This window comes from Branchiostoma floridae, chromosome 18, assembly GCF_000003815.2.
Source record: "Branchiostoma floridae strain S238N-H82 chromosome 18, Bfl_VNyyK, whole genome shotgun sequence".
NCBI lineage: Eukaryota > Metazoa > Chordata > Leptocardii > Amphioxiformes > Branchiostomatidae > Branchiostoma > Branchiostoma floridae.
In genome coordinates this window covers 10750612-10757023 of record NC_049996.1, presented here as the reverse complement: position 1 = coordinate 10757023, position 6412 = coordinate 10750612, and the positions used below count along the sequence as shown (strand labels likewise).

Genomic DNA, 6412 nt, shown 5'->3' with positions numbered 1-6412 from the left:
AATGTTGTGAAATATATCTTGTCTGATGACATGCATGCTCTGTGAGTATTGCTGGTGTATGTAAATTTGGTAAATGATTTTTCTGAATGAGTTTTTCTTTTAGACCCTAGGATGTGTGAAGTAAAAGCTGATACTGTATACCTGACCATGTTCCTGTGGGACCTGTCAGCTATCCTGTGTACCTGTCCATATTCCAGGAGGACCTGTCTGTGTTCCTGTGTGACCTGTCAGCTATCCTGTGTGCCTGTCCATATTCCAGGAGGACCTGTCTGTGTTCCTGTGGGACCTGTCAGCTATCCTGTGTGCCTGTCCATATTCCAGGAGGACCTGTCTGTGTTCCTGTGGGACCTGTCAGCTATCCTGTGTACCTGTCCATACTCCAGGAGGACCTGTCTGTGTTCCTGTGGGACCTGTCAGCTATCCTGTGTACCTGTCCATACTCCAGGAGGACCTGTTCATGTTCCTGTGTGCCAGAGACCTCAGTCTGCTCAAGACAAGAGAACATTGGACTTGACTGTGAGTTAGTTTCTACTTTTAGAACTCTTTCAAACATGGAGATCTGCATGCTGCAAGGCGTAATAAACTGTTTTGCATAATTAGCCATTTTAATTTTGCGCTAGATTTTGCAGCTCTGATGTTATGATACATACAATATAGTCTGTGCATTGTGCATAAAGCGTCCAGCCCGTGCGAATAAAGCGTAATATGTGACTGCTAACTGATGGAATCGAGCGAAAAGTTTAATCGGGTCCTACCCTGCAGATTCCCAAAAATGACAACAAAAAATGTTGGGAAAGGGCAATAGTTGGCAATCCTCTGAATTCTTAGTTCCAAACATCATTGTCAAAAGTAGCCCTCCCTGCTGTTTGTTGTCATTTCTGAAAGAGTTCTCATTTCTTATACTAATATCTAGATTAAGGTTGTGATTTATATTTTATTGCAGATATGGTGGAGAACACAGTACATTATCCTATTGAAGAGAGCACTTGTACGATTGTCTGTTGTTTCATTCTGTAAGGCAATGGAGGATAGTTTCAAACTCATTTGCAATCAAACTGTTTTCCCTGATATACTCTTCATTATCTTTAACATCTGCCCTTAGTGAAGCCGTTTTTAAACTGAAAATTGTTATTGTGACAGAAAGAAAATGTACATGAGGAAGCAGTCATTAAAACAAGAAAATGTATTACTAGACAAAGAAGACTATGATTTTTGAAGCCAAAAAGGAAGAATAAGATGGAACCAACATATCATAAATTAAGCTGTAGTATGCTGGTGGATAGATGCATGGAACAACATTTACTTTCTTCAAATACCAGTATTTATCGATTTTTACCAAATGACACTGTGACTTGTCATACATAGCAATATATAAAGAAAGTCACAAAATTACTATGAACTGAGATGGTACTATAAAATTGCAGTGCACAAGTTGCAGTGATTCAGTAACAACAGACTCAAAATTGTCCAACCAACATTTTATTTAGTTTCAAAACAAGATAAAGTTGTTACTAGACACAGATTAGGCCATGTTTATTTGATTATACGGATGACATCCTCTTGGAACCTTGGAACCTCCAAACTGAAAATAAAAAATAAGTGTGAAAATAAAAATGTTTGGCCTAAGAAAAAGCTGTCTTCAATATGAAATTTAAGTTGTCTGGAAGGTTGAACAAAATAATGACTCAACACATGGAGTATGTTTGGTATTTTAAAGAATAGATTCTTCATTTCTATTCTTTCTGACCTTGGAATTAACATTGGCATTCTATGATCATGGCATAAGTATTTCCGTTTTCGGATATTATTTCTTGCAATCTTCGGCATGTGTTTTCTCATTTTGCAGCTGCTTTGTATGATTTACTGTATGGTTGAAAACTTTATTTCATTTTTGTAAATGGCCAAAATTTGATGTGTATGCGGATGTCATCCATATAATGAAATCAACATGGTCTTAACTGGAAACAATATTGAATAATGACAACAAGATTTTGAACAAATTACCATTTGTCTTGAGTAGTAAATTCAAATCTACCCTGCTGTATTTTTTCCTTAAATATGTTTCTGGTGCAGTGTAATAAAAAATTCAAGTGCAACCCTTGTTTGAATGATTTGATCAAATTCATGGAATGACGTATTATAAACATGATAAATTAGGAACCTAACAATTAACCTTAGTCTATATTTCCTCTTGTTCGTGCCTGGTAGTCGCAAGTGCCTGGATGGTAGCTGAAACACAATCAAGATTATTCAAACAAATTTTAATACGATACAAGCTTTATTGACACGACAGAAAGTACAGTGACTTTTGCATTGTCAAATACAAAGTAAAAAAAAAGTGGATACAGAATAAATCTTAAAACTCTACAATATAGGAGTGAGGCAAACACTATTGTTGTCTACAGCTATTTATGTCTGTAGTCTGCTATGTTTGTTGAAAATATGTCCCATTGCTTTACAGAAAATGAAAAAGACAATGTTGTGCTTTCTTTCTGTAGAGTGAAATGTACTACAGGTAAGCTCAGCCCGCAGTGTGTGATGTTGGAAAGAGACGAATTGTGTGCAAGAAATCGGCCAAACAATATCTGTAATTTCTTTAAGGATTATATACTCTTAAGTTTCTTTCTACTTGAAATGTAGTCAGGGATAGATTTAATAGATAAAAGGTACTTAAGACAGTGAGACTGGTTTTCAAAGCAATAGTTTAATAGATAGTTAATTCTATGTACTTTAGACAGACCCAGAGTTGCAGTTTGAGGTTGACCTGTTTTTACAGAATTCAAGTTTCTTAAGGGAATTTTAACAAGTAGTTCAGGTACTAGATAATTTAGGTACATATAACTATATAGATAATTTAGGTACATATAACTATATAGATAATTTAGGTACTAGATAATTTAACTACATTGTATAAAAATTCTCCTGTATAGAACGAGTATTGTGTGACACAAAGGCAGTTGCAAAGGAGAACAGATAATAATTCGTAGATCTAGGGAAAGAACTTTTGAGTGAATAATCTCTGAGGAAATGACAGGTTTAGTTTTGTTTGGCCGATTTCTTTAAGTCATGTTGATATCAGACTTTGTTATCATTGTTTATGTAGCTGTGACAATCCCAACTTCCCGTTGCAAAATTTAGGGCTCGTCTCATGTTGATCTAGTAGAGTTTGACAGTGATGTTTTATGCTGACAGACTTTATTTGATGAACTTGAGACTGGACCTGAATTTTGGAGCAGGATGTTTGAATTGTTACAAGTACAGAAACAGTGCTAACAAAGCCTGAAGAGAGTTTGCATCACTGCATGGAAACACAATTCCTCTCTTTCTGTATGTTCAATTTCTATTTCTTTCTGGGCTTAGCCTGGAGGAGGAACTTCTGTCCCAGGGTTATAACTTACACATGCCTCAACTCTGCGTAGTAGACCTGTTGACGAACAGCTCTGTCCGTCATCAGGCCTACTACGCTAAAGGAGAGGGGCTATGTGGATTTTTTTTACCCTGGCCCAGAGGTTTTCTTCTCCAGGCTTCGACGCTAGGTTTGGTTGCTTGATGTCAGTATTCCTGGGAGATAGTGCGCATAATATACACGTTCTTAAAATAGTAAGGGGGTGGTTGGTTTGTGTGTATATATTGTTTTTTCTATCTATTTATCAAGTATATATAGCTAAGTATTTTTTTTTGTATTTTCAATTCTAAGTTATTTACCTGATCAGTCATTGCCAAGGTATGCTGGTGTTTCGAAGCACCGGGTCTTCAGCTTAGCAAAGACCTCCCCTGGGGAGCACACTGTATGCATTGCTGACAGGAGTAAAATTATTCTAAGTGTTTGGACAACTAATTACAATGAAGTGTTCTGATGTAAAAGTCAATGTAAAAATGTAAGTGAAGAAGTCCTAAGTATGATAAAGTGACTGCATGAAGGTGTGACGTACCGTGTAGAAGTGTTTGGCCTTCTGTGTCAAAATTAATTCTAAGTGTTTGGAGAAGTGCTTCTGATGTAGGGAATCTAAGAGTGATATACCATGGAAGCTAAGTGACTGGATGTAATGTGGCGTTGTCTTGTGTTAACAAACAGACCATTACAATCGCATTTTGGAAAGCTCCTCTGATGTAGTGGTGTGCTGTACAAGTCAATGTGAAAAGTGTAGAGGTCCTAAATGTGGGAAAGTTACTGTATGAAGGTGTGACATACTGTGTAAAATTTTCACTAAGTGTCTGAGGAAGGTGCTCCAATGTGAGATAAAATCTATGTGGAGGGATGTTATTTGTAAAGGTCCGTGACATGTGGTGGTTCTAACTGTTGGGAAAACGACTGCATTTGTGTCATGCCTGCTGACTAAAGAGGGGTGCTGTGTGTGTACTTGAAAGTGTGTGCGGTGAGGTGTTGTCTTGTGTTAACAAAGAGACCATACTCACAACTCCCCCAATCTTCTTTCAGCTAGTTTTGCTGCCCACCAGGCTGCAGTCCAGTCTCCGGAGTCACGTCTTGAAGACAGAGAAACAAAAGTCAGTGGATGGACAGCAGTTGGGGATTTGGGGCAATTAACAGAAGCGTGCAGTTAACAAGCTTCTACGGTACTTAGCAACCATACCATTACATAATTATCACACATAAAGGCCAGCGACAATATGTAGTGATATACAGACTCACCTGTGGAAAGTGTACAGTTCCTTCAGTGTTGTCAAATCAACCGGTTTGCTGAGCCGTCTTCAGGTTTTGCCCATCATCACCACGGAAGTCAGGACAGCTGACCCTCAAGACACACCTAAGGGACATGAAAGGATTATTAGTGTTATTCAAAAAATATTTCCAGCTAAACAATGAATGACCACAAAAAATAGCACAACTAAACTACAAGGACAAGTCGTCTAGCATAGCGTGCACTGGTTAGTGGCCCTGCCTCTGGCACTAGAAGCTGAGTTTGATTCCAACTGTGTCGCTCAACCAACAACAAGGATGGGACATTAAGCCGTGGTCAAATGTTCATTGTGCTTGTTGGGAAGAGCTAGGGCATTTTTCCAATAAAAATGAACCTCTAAAATAATACTGTACATATTGTCTGTCTTCTCTGTCATGACCAGTAGAATAAATATAATTCTTCAGTGAGGTAAACTGGATCAATATCCTTAACATAATTGGACTACAACTCCGTTTCAATACATGTTGAAAATGCTCCTTCTTCTGAACACAAGAAGTCATGTCAGTTGTAAATCATTATCTCACCTGTACAAACTTTTCACTGGTTTGCTGAGCCCTCATCTGGTCCAATCCAGTCTTGTCAGGTTCAGACAGGAGTCCTCACTACTGCATCAGCCAGCAGCCACCTAACTACAGACAGTATTAGTTATTCACTTGTCACAAATAGTACACAGTCTTGCTCTTCTGTCTTCAAATCACCTGGTCTGGTCTAATCCAGTCTTGTCAGGTTCAGACAGAAGTCCTCACTACTGCATCAGCCAGCAGCCACCTAACTACAGACAGTATTAGTTATTCACTTGTCACAAATAGTACACAGTCTTGCTCTTCTGTCTTCAAATCACCTGGTCTGGTCTAATCCAGTCTTGTCAGGTTCAGACAGAAGTCCTCACTACTGCAGCAGTCAGCAGACACCTAACTATACAGACATTACAAGTTAAACACTTGTCTCAAAAAAGATGAAGAAAATGGTTGGTAAAATAGAGAATTCACATTTTTCTCACCTGAAAGTCTTCTCGTGTCCTAAAATCTTCTGGTCTGGTCTGGTCTGGTCCAATCCAGTCTTGTCAGGTTCAGACAGGAGTCCTCACTACTGCAGCAGTCAGCAGACACCTAACTATACAGACATAAAGTTACACATTTGTCTCAAATAATACCAGGAAATAGTACATACAAAATGCAGAACAGAGATCTCACCTGGCTCGGTACTCCTGTACCCAATCACCTGGTGCCTCTGTCACCACAAGTCGCATCTCATCAGGACAGGAACACCTGCATGGCTGGCTGACCCTCATGATACAGGTAACTACATGATTGTATGAAATGAAGAATTTGTTTGACTAATTGAGTAAGCAGGTACATTCAGCAACAGCAATTTGTCATCAGCCCTATCCAACATACTTTTCAGTTTTCTAAAGAATTAAAGCCTGATCTTAACAAAGAAAGCTATGTACCATTTCCTCAAAAACTAAATGAAATTCCCTTCATTTACACCTACATGTATTATGGTTATTTTAGGTCGTCATTCACACAAATTAACATAAAATCCTCTCTTCCTCATATACATATATCACAAGTTTGAGCATCCCATCATAGAATGCAGCAGATTAATCTTAATAATATAATAATAAACTCTCCTCGTGGAAATTAGCTCCTGATTTGAACAATTAGTATTTAGTTACGTTAATCATTCGTCATCTCGGTCTTGAGCTTAAT

At 38.2% G+C, this 6412-nt stretch overlaps 2 long non-coding RNA genes across 2 annotated transcripts in view; one reads left to right on the top strand and one right to left on the bottom strand.

The window, feature by feature from the left end:
* Positions 1–1267, top strand: part of LOC118405897 — a 5432-nt gene extending 4165 nt beyond the window's left edge. The window contains exon 3 of the long non-coding RNA XR_004829954.1: positions 104–1267. This is a non-coding gene — a long non-coding RNA (uncharacterized LOC118405897). The remainder of the gene's footprint in view (positions 1–103) is intronic.
* Positions 1268–1535: 268 nt separating this feature from the next.
* LOC118405936 lies at positions 1536–5331 on the bottom strand. Its single transcript, XR_004829965.1, has 4 exons — positions 5225–5331; positions 4652–4766; positions 4417–4485; positions 1536–2229 (listed from the first exon to the last, which is right to left on the bottom strand). It is a non-coding gene; the product is annotated as an uncharacterized LOC118405936 (long non-coding RNA).
* Positions 5332–6412: the final 1081 nt, after the last annotated feature.